This window comes from Vombatus ursinus, unplaced genomic scaffold (genome assembly GCF_900497805.2).
Source record: "Vombatus ursinus unplaced genomic scaffold, bare-nosed wombat genome assembly UNPS02014801.1, whole genome shotgun sequence".
Taxonomy (NCBI): Eukaryota; Metazoa; Chordata; class Mammalia; order Diprotodontia; family Vombatidae; genus Vombatus; species Vombatus ursinus.
In genome coordinates, this window is record NW_020954579.1 from 27,023,415 (window position 1) to 27,038,310 (window position 14,896).

The window sequence follows — 14,896 nt, forward strand, 5'->3', positions numbered from 1 at the left end:
CTAAGTTCCATATAGGATATACTATATTGAGGGAGTAAAGCAAAATACAAAATACAAGAACAGGCATACTTCATTTTATTGCGTTTCACTTTATTGTGCTTCCCAGATATTCCATTTTTGCAAATTGAAGGTTTGTGGCAACTTCGTATCAAGCAATTCCATTAGCGACATTTTTCTAACAGCACATGTACTCATCATGTCTCTGTGTCACATTTTGGTAATCCTCACAATATTTCAAACTTTTCCATTATTATTTTATCTGTTATGGTGATCAGTGATCTTTGATGCACCACAAATAACGTCCATATAAGACAGCAAACTTAATCAATAAATGTCGTGTGTGTGTGTGTGTGTGTGTGTGTGTGTGTGTGTATGTGTTTTCTAACTGCACCACCAACTGCCCATTCTCCCATCTCTCTCCCACTCCTTGGACCTCCCTATTCCTTGGGACACAACAATATTGAAATCAGGCCAATTAATAACCCTAAAATGGCCTCTAGGTGTTCAAGTGAAAGGAAGAGTCAATGTATGTGGCATGGATACTGGAGAAAGTGAGGGAGAGAGGGAACAAGGGAGAGAATATTATAAAAATATAAATAGTACTTTAAAACTACTGTCATTTTATGGGCATTAACATTCATAAGGAATTACTGATGTCTAGAGTGGAAACTATGGTTATTTAACAAGATATTATAAATATGTTAAATGATTCAGAAAAAGTATTGGGGAGGGGCAGCACCAACCCTGGAGTCAAGAGGACCTGAGTTCACATCCAGCCTCAGATACTTACTAGCTAGCTGTGTGACCCTGGGCAAGTCACTTAACCCTCATTGCCTCTAAAAACAAAACAAAAAAAAAAAAGCAAAAAAGTATTGGGGAACTATAGAATAGTCCACACCAAACCGAAGTTGATAGAATTCACATAGGGCTTTGCTCTGAGAATTACCTGACAGCTGATCACTCAAAAATGCCTGACAAAACAATATCCAGATAGGATATTGTCCCATCCTCATACTGTTCCAAGACAGTACTTAGAAATTGGCTTACAATATTCCCTTATAGAGTGGCATAGAAAACATTAACAAGGATAAGTGGAAAAAAAAAAAAAGCACAACAACTGAGGTAAAAACTGGGGATATACACTTGGTTTCTCACCAGTACAGGAAGTTGACATGAGTTTCTTCCCATCAGAATAAGATAACCTTATCTATAAGTAAGTTTTACATCATATTGTCTATGCCAAAGATTAAAGTTATACCTGTTTCTGATGGAAGGTTAGCACCTCTTAGATCAACTAGTAGGATAACATCTCTGAAAAGAGTTTAAACCTAGGTTCACGATAGTAGAAAGAAACAGCTCATCTCTACATGAAGTGATAAGGGTTAGATTCTCTTCATCACATAAAGAAGCCTCATCTTGGTTAAAAAAAAATACCTAGTTACATGTAGCAAAAAAAAAAAGCCCAAAACAGAACTTTCTCAGAAAGAATCTTTGCCCTCTTGAGAAAGACTCTATAGAGACCTGAATGGGGCATGCAACAGAATTCCTACAGAGGTTGTAAGCTTCTGACAGGGATAAGATTAGCTTTGGATGGAAAACTTTAAAGACCCAAAATCTGATCCTATATCCATGGGATCTAAAGCAAAGAAACCTTAGACTCATACCTAGACTGCATAAAAAACTCAAGTTATTCTTCTACAATGCTGGCTACACTGCCACAATAACAAAAGCTGAGTTTGGCAATATCATCCAATACAAAAGTGAACCACCATCTGAATTCCACCATTTTGGGGGGAGGGGAAAGGTAGAGATAGCATCTAAGACTGGGAGCAGGAAGACTAATACCCCCAAAGATGAAGACATAAACATAAGTACCCAATGGGCTACAGGAAATGCTTGACTTAAAGATATCCTTAAGAGAGTGTTACAGCATCGAAAAAGTCACCAAACTGTGATGACTTGAAAGACCACATGAAATCATTTTAGAACTTTGAAGTGGGTCCACAAAAGCCTATACTGCAAAGATTCAACTTCAACCACTACAAATACATTTTCTTGTGCATGGTCCAAGGAAACTAAGGAAGGAAAACATGTGCTAAGTCATCTCAAAGAAACTCAAAGAAAATCGAGTGAGAAGTGGATCCATGAGCAAATCTGTTCCACCCAGAAAGATAATGAACATGAGAATGAAGAACATGACAACCTAACACAAAAACACCACAAAAGGAAAACCAAAAGTGTTACAATCATGGAAATCATGTCCTTATATAGGACATAAGCATGCAAGAGGAGGATATAGCACTAGTACCATAGAAGCTGAGGGCTGTAAGACTAGCTCCAGAAGAAGGAGGCAACAGCAAGGCAAGAAGATTGCTTCAGTCCCCTTAAGCAATGAAAAATAACTCATCAGCAATTCCTAATGGGTCTTTTCCAATTGTACACATAGGACCTTGTGCAAAGGTAATGGTGAAAATTGAGGATATGAACTGCACTGTTGTCCCAGTGAAAGAAATTATTATTTCTCTCTTGTATTATTAATTAATTACTGAATTAGGACCAAGGTTTTTCCCCTTTCCTACCTACTCATCCAGAAATCAACCAGTGTGGAAAATCTTTCTCAAAGACTTATCTAGTCAGAATGGCTAAGATCTAATCAAAGATGGTAAAAGAAATTCTAAGTTTAGGTAAATGGGTGAATTCCTGCTCCCTGTGTTTACTCAGACAGGTCTGAGAAAATGTGGATTCTCCCTTTTGTCAGACAAGTGATATGGAAATTGATAAAGTCTCTTTAACCAAAACTTGGGTGATCCAAGTCATGTACCCCCAAGGGTCTCATTACAATGAGCACACATCTCATTTTAATATTAATTTTCTCATTAATTGTTAACTGGTTAGAATCGATTGCTACCCTCAGGAACACACCCTTTTCCAATGGCATGTAAGTTGCAAGCCTGCCATCATAAGGATCTTTGGCATTTGAGAGTGCCACTGACATCTTTTATTAATAAAATGTTAGCATTATTAATAAAATGAGTAATTATCCAGAAATTATGTCTCTCAAACTTTTTAAACATCACATTAGACAGTTGGGCAAAGGGACGATCACGCTACTGTCATGATACGAGACATTTAAAGATTGTTATAGTCTCTAGAGAGTTTTGGCCTTGGAGCAGTAAAAAAATCTATGCATACTTAAGATAAATTGAGTTATTTCTCCTAAAAGAAATTGCTGACCAAGTGCCAATGTAAGGCCCAGCTGGAATCTTCAATCGGGAAAAAAAAAATCTCATTATATTCAAGATATTAGCAGAGTACTACAGATAAGAATCTGGAACCGAATACCTGCATGCTTTAACCATCCATGTAGCCTGTGCAAAGGTACATATAGAAAGACAGAGTCAGACAATAAGAGTAAACAACAGAACAGCACTCAGTCTTCAACCTCTAAAACAGATCCAAAGATATTTGATTTGGGGAAATCCCAAATACTATGAGAATAGAAAGAATGCTTCAAGCAGAAACTCATCTCACTGCATGAATAGGATATGTAATATGCCCAAGAAGCAACCCAATGGATCTAGTTCATCTATTCCTAATTGCTCAGGGAAAGGGCTAGGAAAATTCCTTCATCAGTAATGGATGAAATCAAGACCATGTCAAGAGACTATTATTTACCAGCATCATCACAGAGACCAAAAGCCCATATGAATTGCTTATAGTGATAGTACTGAAGAATAGAAAGATATGAATGTATGTTAACTATCAGATGGCTGAAAAAAATGACCAGAACACCTAGCCAAGAGTTCAAGAGTCTCTGGATCGCTATGCAACCAGTGGTTCTCAGTACTAGATTTGCACAGCGACTATTACCAGATTCCCATAGCAGAGAACGACAAAAAAGACAAAATTAATCAGCCCAGCTAGATTTTATGAGTTAGAGCATATACCCCAAGGTATCTCTGGGGCACGTACCATTAAAAGACTGATAGAGGAAGTAACTGAAAACATAAACTACCTGAAAGTGTTGATCTACCTTGATGATATAATTTTCAAGGGGAAGACCCTAGAAGAAAATGAGTAAAGAATGATCAAAATGTTAGATCACCTAGAGGAGGAGAATGGCCAAAAACTCAAATGACAAATGCCAGTTTTGTAGAGCTTCTATCAAGTAAGCATATAACATAAAGGTATGAATGACTGCCTGGAAAAGACAGAAGCATTCCTAATTTAGCTATATCCAATAAACTTTTAAAATCTAAAGACTCCTCTAGCATTTAGTGATTAACACAAATTTATTAGAAGCTATCTGCTGCTGAAACACTGAATTACCTCATTTGAAAACATATGATTGAAAAAGCATAGAAGCAGAAGGACAAGAAATGAAAAGTTGTCTTAATAACCAAAAATGCCCTTTGGGAACAAACAAACAGATGTAAACAAGATTTCAAAGACTTAGTCAAATGCCTAAAATATGCACCAGTATTGGCCTATGTCGACCCAAGAAAATCTTTTTATTCAAACATCAACATCAACTTGAAGAGTTTCAGAGCAGTCCTATACCAAGAGATTGATGGTTGCCCAAAAAACAGTTGCATGTGCCAAAAGGTGCTTGAGCAATGACTTGCTACTCCATATACAAGCCAGGAACCTTGGCTTTGAAGTAGATTCTCCCTGAAAAGTTCATGTGTACAAAGCAAAGCTACAAGCTGGAGCTGACAATCCACTGACATACGCTGACCAGTGCCAAACCAGATGCTACTTGCCAGAGATGGAAGGTACCACCAGCCAAAGGCAAATCCAGCATACACTATCAGCCAAGGAAGACTAATGATGATGCAGATGCCTCACCTGGAAAATTTGGTATTATGTAGTTACATAATACCAAAGCTAGTAAACTCTGAAGGAGTATGAAAACTATACGTAATACCCAAGGAGCTGAATTAAAAGCAAATAGCAGTATAGACAAAAGCATAGGACTTCCACTAGAGAGCATGCCAGCAGTATAAGTGAACTTAGTTTCTTTGCCTCAAGTTCTCTATGGATGACTAGCAATGAGAGTAGATAGCTGATGAAGGACTGCAAGAAGTAATACCAAAATGTAATAAGGTGATACCAAGTGACAGTTGTTTGAAGGCACCTTATTGAAACAATAACAAAACTTAGAGCTGTGCTTTTGAGTACTGTAACAGACTTTTGCTGAGTCCATACACGGTCCTAGAAGCAATTAATGCTACCTACTTCATGACCATGAAAGTTTTAAATGATGAATATGAATAGGAGTCCAAAGAAGACCCTAGAGCTAGTAAGAAAGAAATTTTAAAGATAAGGGGGGGAGAGATAGAAGGGAAGACAGAGTAGAAGAAGGGGTTCAGAATGGTGGGGGAAGGTGCCGAGATAGGGTGAAAATTTGGAACTCAAAATCTTGTGGAAGTAAATGTTGAAAACTAAAAATAAATAAATTTATTAATTTAAAAAAAAAGAAAGAAATTTTACTGGCCCAAGATGACAACAGACGTCACAAAGAAACTGGGACACATGCTCAATGTATCCAAAAAAAGTACCCCTAACTTGTGCTGAATCCAGGGAGAATATAAAAACTAGCAAACCTCTGGAACTTGTGTATATTGATCTAAGCCATTAATAGTAACTGACAATTTTACAAGCTACGTAGACACACTCAAGCAGGATTCAGAAAGTTTTCATGGTTGCTAAAGTATTGTGGGAGAAGTATTTCTCAGTGTACGAATTTCCTTTCAGGATCCATATCTAACACTTGAAAGTATACTGATGAAGCAGCTAGTTGGCACAGTGGATAGAGCTTCTGGCCTTGGAGTCACGAGAACCTGAGTTCAAATCCGGCCTCAGAAACTTGACACTTACAAGTTGTGTGACCCTGGGCAAATCACTTACCTCAACTGCCTCACCAAAAAAAGAAAAAAAAAAAAAAAAAAAGAAAGAAAAGAAAGTACACTGATCAAGGAGATAATAGCTTTGGTTGAAATCAAGTTTAGAACAATGTATCACCACTCTTAAAGGGACCATCTACCTGAACAATTCAACTACCCACAGAGGAGCACTGATCCAAGGAAACAAAAATTTCAATGGAGCTAACATGTTTTTCTGATATATTCACATAATTCTACCAGGAATGATACCACTGATTTTACACCCTGCCAACTGGTGCATGAGCACCACTGATTTTACACCCTGCCAACTGGTGCATGAGCCATGCCTACTTATAGACTTTTGTTTTGGAATCTCTGAGGATAGGGAAACTGCAAACATAACCATTGTATCTCATGGCTAAGAAAGAAATAAAAGAAACTCACTATCAATCTACAACTTCAGTTCAGAAGTACGCTGAGAGAAACAAATGAAAGTATGATGGCTGGGCTCATCGTGAAATCTTCAACCAGGCAATATAATTTTGCTGAGAAATTTAGGTCTTCAGAGACATACAAGTTTAGAGATTAATAGAAAACTACCCGATACCATGTTGGAGAGAGACTGGCTAATCACCTGTTTACAAAATAGCCCCTCAAACTGGTGGATGTCCTACAAAAACAATCCACCATAACTACTTACTGCCTATATGCAAGTTAGCTGGACTTCCTGACAGGCAGGTAGACTGACAGATACTCACCTCAGTGGATTCTAAGCAAAAGAGATCACCTGCCACTCTGCCAATCTTAGAAAGACTGTCTGATCCAGACAATGGCTGATAAACAGACATTTCAACTGAAGAAGACTCTGTAGTCTACAACCTGACAACAAACTCAAATAATGGAAAATACCAGGAGCCAGAGAGGAACACCTTTTCTACCTAGTATTTCACCTTTCAAAACTTCTAGTGTATGGTCATACACCACAGAGTATAGTCACAGTGCTAACTGGCCTAGGCCCTCTACAAATTCATATTTACAAAGGCAAGACTATGGTTATGATTATGATCAGCCCAAACTATCAACTAGCTCAAGGGCAGACAGGTTATTAGGTCACAATAGAATTAGGCATATTCAACCAGACTAATTTACAATGTCCCAGACTAACTTACAATGGGAAACAGCAGAAATGGTTAAATATGTTGGCCAGATGATAAAATTAATGTTTGCTTGCCCATGTAATGTATGCTTTGCATGAAATTAAATTAACTCAATGATAAATGTTAACTGCTACATGTTTTGAATATGTTTTTGCTTCATTATTCTTGATCAGTACTCTATAATTTAAATTTGCTTTTGTTAATATGCATGAATGGTAGCTAGAATAATCTATTAAACATATAGTTTTACCACTTATTTGTGAATATGCTGTTTTTTCTGCATTTTTCAAAATCAGTCTATTGATGATGTTCTTACTGCTTTATTTTGCTGCTATCAATATTTGCTTGCATTCTGTGGATATACATTACTATGTTGATATGAATTCTATTCTGCATATAATTTAGACATGAGATCACAAAAGTACTCTGTCAAGAAGTGCTCTATACCTGGGATATGCCTAGTGCATGTATTTTGATGTATGTTAACTGTGAAGGACACCCTAAGGTGAGTGCCTAGGTCTCTGAGTTAATCATCTTTGACCTGTTAAGAGCTGATGCTTATGTTAATCCTGTGTTGTATAATTCCAGATGTCAAGCATTATTGTAGCAGAGATTTGTAAGGTGCTGCAAAATTAAAAACCCTGGGGAGCATCATAGCTGTCTGTTACAGAACTGGTAGCTGCCTGTTACAGACTGATCACTCTGAGGGCAAGAGGAAAAACTTTCAGAGCTTAGCTGCATGAGTTTATGGGAAATGTAGTCCAGTGTTGTTTCCTTCTGTTCTGGGAAAGCCTAAGGCTTCAGCAAGGGCTAAACCAAAGGGAATTTTGAATTGAATGCTGTGGCAGGAGAAGGGAGGGAAAAGGAGGGTCAAGAATTTACTATTTGACAAAAATTCTTGGAAAAACTGAAAAGTAGGCTGGTAGAAACTAGGCACAGATCAATATCTCACACTGTACACCAACATAAAGTCAAATGGGGTACGTAATTTAGACATAAAGGGTAATATCATAAGAAAATTGGGAGAACACGGAAATCTTTACCTATCAGATCTATAGATGAGGGAAGACTTTATGAACAAATAAGAGAGAGGATCACAAGAGGTAAAATGAATAATTTTGATTACATGCAATTAAAAAGCTTTTGTACAAACAAAACAAACACACCCAAAAATGAAAGCAGCAAATAAGGGGGAGGGGAATTTACAGCAAGTTTCTCAAATAAAGGCCTCATTTCTCAAAATATATAGGGAACGCAGTCAAATTTATAAAAAGAACCATTTCCCAATTAATAAATGGTCAAATGATATGAAAAGGCAGTTTTCAGACAAAAAAATCAAAGGTACCTATAGTAATATGAAAAAAAGTTCCAAATCATGAATAATCACAGAAATACAAGTTAAAATTACTTTGAAGTACCACCTCAAACCTATCAAATTGACTAACCTGACAGAAAAGGAAAATGATAAATGCTGGAGGGGATGTGGGAAAATAGGTATACTAATGCAAATAGGTGGAATTGTGAACCAGTCCAATCATTCTATAGAACAATTTGGAACTATGTCAAAAGGGTATAAAACTGTGGATACTTGGTGAAGCATCAGCTGAAGAGAGCCCTGGATTCCCCATAGCCAACGAAAAGCCAAAGGAAGGAGTCAAAACTGAAAACAACGACCACATTAATCTGAAGGCGGCAGGGTAAGATGGTTTGGTAGTGCAATTTTAAATTAAGAAGTACACACCACTTAGTAAACTAATGAAAGCCTATTTATTGTGAACGACAGGGTTTCTCATCGAGGCAGATCAGATTTCGATTTGATAAGCCACCAAACAATGAGGCAGACACACCTGCACAGCTGGAAATGGAGGATGAAGATACAATTGACTTGTTCCACAAGCAGACAGGAGGCACTTACTAAAAAGAGAACATGGAACTCTACTCTAGAACTGTGCTCCCAAGGAAAACAATACATTGACAATTAGAAAACCAAGATTTGGTTCATCTACATCCTGACTACTGCAGTATAGTTTTCTCTCTTCTTTGATTCCCTTCCCCCATTCCTTTATTATACATAAAGCAACTGGTATATGTGCACAGGCATAATGCGTATTTTTTAACTAAATGGTTGATAGTATGTTTTGATCAATATCAAATGGAGATGGGGAGGGGAAAAAACAAACTGGTTCTGTGAAAATATCCCTTTTCTCCATTAGTGGCATGCTCATTCAACTTTTATCTTTATATTCCAGTAAGTTATTTTGCTCTCACTGTTTAAAAAAAAAAATCCTTGCATACCTTGTTTGAGTGGATAATTTCAATGTTTTTCTTTTATCACTGTAAAACTAAGGACAATTTTACAACTTTTTTGTATGTAGCTATTACATGTAGGGCAATCTGTCTCTCAGTAAGGATAAATTACTATAAACAAATTGATCCTAGATAGTTTTCCCTTCAAGTCAAACATCTTGTTGTTTAAATAAACTTCTTGTTTAAAATTTAAAAAAAACAAAAACAACTGTGGATACCCTTTGACCCAGCAATTCCAATAGTAGGTCTGTATCCCAAAGAGATCAAAGAAAAAAGGAAAAAACCTATATGCATAAAAATATGTATCATAGCTCTTTTTGTGGTGGCTCTTTTGTGGTGGAAATTGAGGAAATGCCTGTCAACTGAGGAATGGACAAGCAAGTTGTGGTATATGACTGTGATGGAATATTATTGTGCTATAAGAAATGACCAGAAAAACCTGGGAAGACTCATAAGAACTGATGCAAAGTAAAGTGAGCAGAACCAGGAAAACATTATAAACAGTAACAGCAAGGATAATCCAAGACAATTCCAAAGGACACATGATAAAAAATGTTATCCACCTCTAGAGAGAAAACTGATGAACAACTGAGTACAGATTACAGCTATTTTTTTTAAATTTTCTTTTTCTCTTCTTTTCTTTTTTTGCAACATGGCTAATATAGAAATATGTTCTGTATGACTTCATATGTATAATGTGTATCATACTACTTACCTTCTCAATGGATAAGGAAGGGGCCAGAAGAAGGGAGAGAAACCAGAACTCAAAATTTTAAAAATTAATGTTAAAGGGGCAGCTAAGTGGCACAGTAGATATAGCACCAGCTCAGAAGTCAGGAAGACCTGAATTCAAATCTGGCCTCACACACTTGACACTTACTAGCTGGGTGACCCTGAGCAAGTCATTTAACCCTGACTGCCTCACCCAAAAAAAAAATAATAATAATGTTAAAAAAATAAAAAATAAATGCTGTGAGCTTCCCCTCACAAAAAAATAATAAACTGAACACAAATCTTGAAAAAAAAATTTTTTAAGAAATGAGAACTCTGAGGAAATAGCAGGCACAAATGGGAGCCTTTCCCCCCCTCTTAACAGTATTTTATTTTTTTTCTAATTACACATTTAGTACATTAAGGTTTTCAACATTCACTTTTATAAGATTTTGAGTTCCAAATTTTTCTCCCTCCCTCTATCCTCTCCTTCTTCCCCAAGATAGCAAGCAATCTGATATAGGTTACACATGTATAATCATGTTAATCATATTTCCACATTAGTCATGTTGTGAAAGAAGAATCTGAACAAAAGGGAAAAACCACAAGAAAGAAAAAACAAAAAAGCAAAAGAAAAGGGAAAATAGTATGGTTTGATCTGCATTCAGACTCCATAGTTCTTTCTCTGGATGTTGATAGCATTTTTCATCATAAGTCTTTTGGAATTGTCTTGGATCATTCCATTGCTGAGAAGAGTTAAGTCCATCAGAGTTGATCATCGCACAATGTGGCTGTTACTGTGTACAATGTTCTCATGGTTCTTCTCACTTCTCTCAGACCATACAAGTCTTTCCAGGTTTTTCTGAAATCTGCCTGCTCATTATTTCTTATAGCACAATAAAATAGTATTTCATTATATTCATATAGTACAACTTGTTTAGCCATTCCCCCAATTGATGGGCATCTCCTCAATTTCTCATTCTTTGCCACCACAAAAAGAGCTGCTATAAATATTTTTGTACATGTGGGTCTTTTCCCTTTTTTATGATCTCTTTGAGATATAGACCTAGTAGTAGTATTGCTGAATTAAAGGGTATGCATAGTTTTATAGCCCTTTGGGCATAGTTCTACGGAAAATGTGGTTGAGGATGTTGCTTCTGCATATCATTCAATCAGGGGTTGAACCCTACCTGACAGCATTGGAGTCAGTTTAAACTGGGAGGGAATGCAAAAATGCACTCTGGGGGCTGGGTGGAAGTTGAACAAAGGGAGTTTAAAGTGGGGTTGGAGGTGAATAGACTAACCAGAGGAAAACCAGTTCTGAGGTTAGGTATAGATTAACATCAAAAGGGATGTTCCCAAGTAAGGGCTGAGGTCTCTGAATTGTGGGGAGTAGGAGATGTAATTAGGGGTGGAGACTCACTTGGGGAAATCAGGTGCTTCAGATAAGCTGTAACCTCTATAGTACCCAACCAATGGGGAAACAGAGGAAGGATATGCGAATGGGGAATAAGGAATAAAAAATGTCGCACATCTGGGACCTTCCCAGGTCATTAATGAAGCTTCTTCCTGATTCAACAATGGCTTCATGGAATTTGTGATATAGATAACAGTTCCAAATTGCTCTCAAGAATGGTTGGATAAGTTCACAACTCCACCAACGATGTGTTAGTGTTCTAATTTTCCCACATCTTCTCCACCATTTATCATTTTCCTTTTGTTGTCATATTAGTCAATCTCATAGGTATGAGGTGGTACCTCAGAGTTGTTTTAATTTCCATTTCTGTCATCAAGAGTGATTTAGAGCATTTTTTCATATGACTACAGATAGCTTTAATTTCTTCATCTGAAAACTGCCTGCTCATATCCTTTGACCATTTATCAATTGAGGAATGACATATTCTTATAAATTTGACTCCATCCTCTATATATTTGAGAAATGAGGCCTTTATCAGAAACACTAGCAACGGGAGCCTTTTGCCAGTATAAAGGCCAAGAGTCACAATTCCCAGTTGACACATCTTTCCTACTCCTCCCAGCCCTAGCACTAAAGCCTATCTCATCTCATCTGCTTCCCTTTCCACTGCCACTTCCTGTTGTTTCTCTCTTCTTGTGATTTATAGAAGAAAAGAATCAAATCTCATTTCTTCCCTAGACTCCTGTCCCAGAAGAAAACACAAAGGGAGGTGGGAAGGTGGGAAGTGAAATGGTAGAGGCAGAAGCAATAGTAGATCAAAAAAAATTTTTAAATAGTGGGAAAATAATCAAAAAAATAGTGGATCAAAAGAGGCTTCAAAAACTTGCCTTCCTTTTCTCCTTTTCACCATTATCAATCCTACCACCAGAGACCACACCCTGGAATGACAAACTAGAGAGAGTAGGGAATTAGAGAAGCAGAAGGAAAGAATCTCAGAAGAGGTTCAAGTGTCTAGAGAACATCCATCCATACAGAAGAAATAACTAAGGAGGTATTCATATGTAAAACAATGCAAACCTTATTATCCCCAAAGGAAGTTCGAAAGAGTCTCCAACAGAATTAGAAAGAGACCTAGACCATTAGTTTGGCTAAAGTTAGCCCACACTGAGTGACACTAAAAAGACATTCAGTTTAAGAGTTCCAGGTGAAGCTGAAACACATCCAGAAGGAGACAGATACATACTCTATCTAGAGAAACAAAGAGAGAAGGAACAGAATCCCATACAAGAAATAGTTTCAAGGAAGAAACCTCTGGCAACAAAGAAGAGAGATAGAGATTCAAGAAAGAACTGGCCCAAGCAGCTGGGAATCAAGCTGGGAAAAGCAGGCTCAGTAACCCCAGGCAAGAGACTCATCCATCTCAAGACAGAGAAATGTGAAGACTGGACATGAAAAGAAAGACCATGTTGGTGGTGGGAAGGAGAGAAGATATACAGTATAAAAAGGCCTGAGTTGACTTGGCCACATTTGTGCCTCACTCTTCATATTCTAAATTTGTGCTAACTCTTACCTCGGGTTAGGGGCATATGGATGCTTTTTAACTACTGTTATTACTATGCTTTCTTAGTAAATTCCTTTGTTTTAAATTGATTCTGTCTTCTAACTATTAAAGGTAAGCTTACCAGCAGAAGTTCAAGAGCTATAGTTTTCCAAGTGTGGACCCAAAAGGTACTCTGTGAACCCAAAGGTAGTAGCTGTCCAACAGGAGACCCAATCTGTAACAGTGCTAAGTTGAGACAAGGACTTGAATTTAGAAGGAAAATTAAGAGGTTTTCTTTTATGATAAAGAATTTGTTAATTACTTCTACCCATAAATAAAGGTACTCACTTTCTCCAGTGAGAAAATTCAATTTAATAGGAGTGATTTCAGACAAGGTGATACTGATTTAGTTCTTTAACTTCTTGTTAAGTCGTGTCCGACTCTTCGTGACCCCATTTGGGGTTTTCTTGGCAAAGATACTACAGTAGTTTGCCATTTCCTTCTTCAGCTCATTCCACTATGCCACCTAGCTGCCCAGTTTTTTAATACTATGTTTTAAACTAACAAAAAAAGTATCCAAACTCCAAGACTACACTCTTCTAAACTGTAGATGATATGGCCACACAGAAGATCTCTGGGATTTCCACTGCCAACGTGAATTTAAACTTGGTGTTACACATGCTACCTTCCCTAATCTCCTAGTTGCTACTGTCTCCCCTACAAATAAAATAAAATTCCCTTGTATTTACTTTGCACATATTTTGAATACGCTCATAAGTATATCTGTTTCCCTAACAGATTATGTTTTCAGAGCAGGGACTGTTTCTGTTTTTGTCTTTGTAACCTTAACACTCAACAAAGTCCTTTACTAATATTATCTCATGTTATCCTCACAACAACCCTGGGAGGTAGGTGCTATACTATTCCAATAATTAATAAGCCTTCTCAGGGCTGCATTTGAAATTAGATCTTCCTGATTCTAGATCTAGGGGTCTATCAACTGTGTCAGCTAGCTGCCTTTCAGTACCTATTGTACTGATCTTTTTCAAATGAAAGGAACAGCAATCAAAATGTCTACACAGTATCAACTTTTAGTTCCACCTAAAATTGTGCATCAAGCATTAGTTCATAATAATAACTGACTTTACTTGATAGAGGTTAAAAAATAGCCTACACTTAGAGAAAGTAATCAAACAAATCCTCTTACAATACATAAAATAATATTTCTACAGTTAGAAGAAATGTCATTATACTGAGAGATTTTTTTTCAAGCTTGTACTCCCACAAAACTCAGGCTTGCTCAGGCTTTAAACAAATAGATAGACAGTAACTAGTTTACTACAGATAAACTGTGAAAAGCCAGAGCAAAAAAAAAAAAAAAAAGATAGTGACAAGTAATTTCATTAAACATAGTAACTTTTTCTAACTGAGATACCTAGAAAAAAATTGAATTTATAATGTGCCAAAAAAAATAATATCACAGCAATATTGTCTTATTACATACCTATTTAAAAGAGGCAACGATAGAAAAAGGCAGACTAATTGGAGTAGAAGTCAAGATTATCAAAATTAAGGGGCAGCTAGGTGGTGCAGTGGATAGAGCACCAGCCCTGAAGTCAGGAGGACCTGAGTTCAAATCCAACCTCAGACCAAACACTTGCCACATACTAGCTGTGTGACCTTGGGCAAGTCACTTAACCCCGATTGCCTCACCCAAAAAAAAAAAAAGATAATCAAAATTAAAGAAAAAGACTTTTTTATGAGAGCAATACAGCCATCAGTAAAAGATGGATAACTTTAAGCACAGGATGACTAAAGGTACTGCTGCCTTCATCCCACACCACGTTTTTCTTCTTATTCTAAAGTAATGTGAACATAA

At 37.0% G+C, this 14,896-nt stretch overlaps 1 protein-coding gene and 1 pseudogene across 2 annotated transcripts in view; one reads left to right on the forward strand and one right to left on the reverse strand.

Annotated features, from left to right (window-relative positions):
* The window catches only part of HELZ (helicase with zinc finger), a 274,664-nt gene that overhangs the window by 244,623 nt on the left and 15,145 nt on the right, over positions 1–14,896 (reverse strand). The gene's annotated exons all lie outside the window — the stretch shown is intronic.
* Positions 5,374–8,960, forward strand: LOC114051181 (annotated as a pseudogene).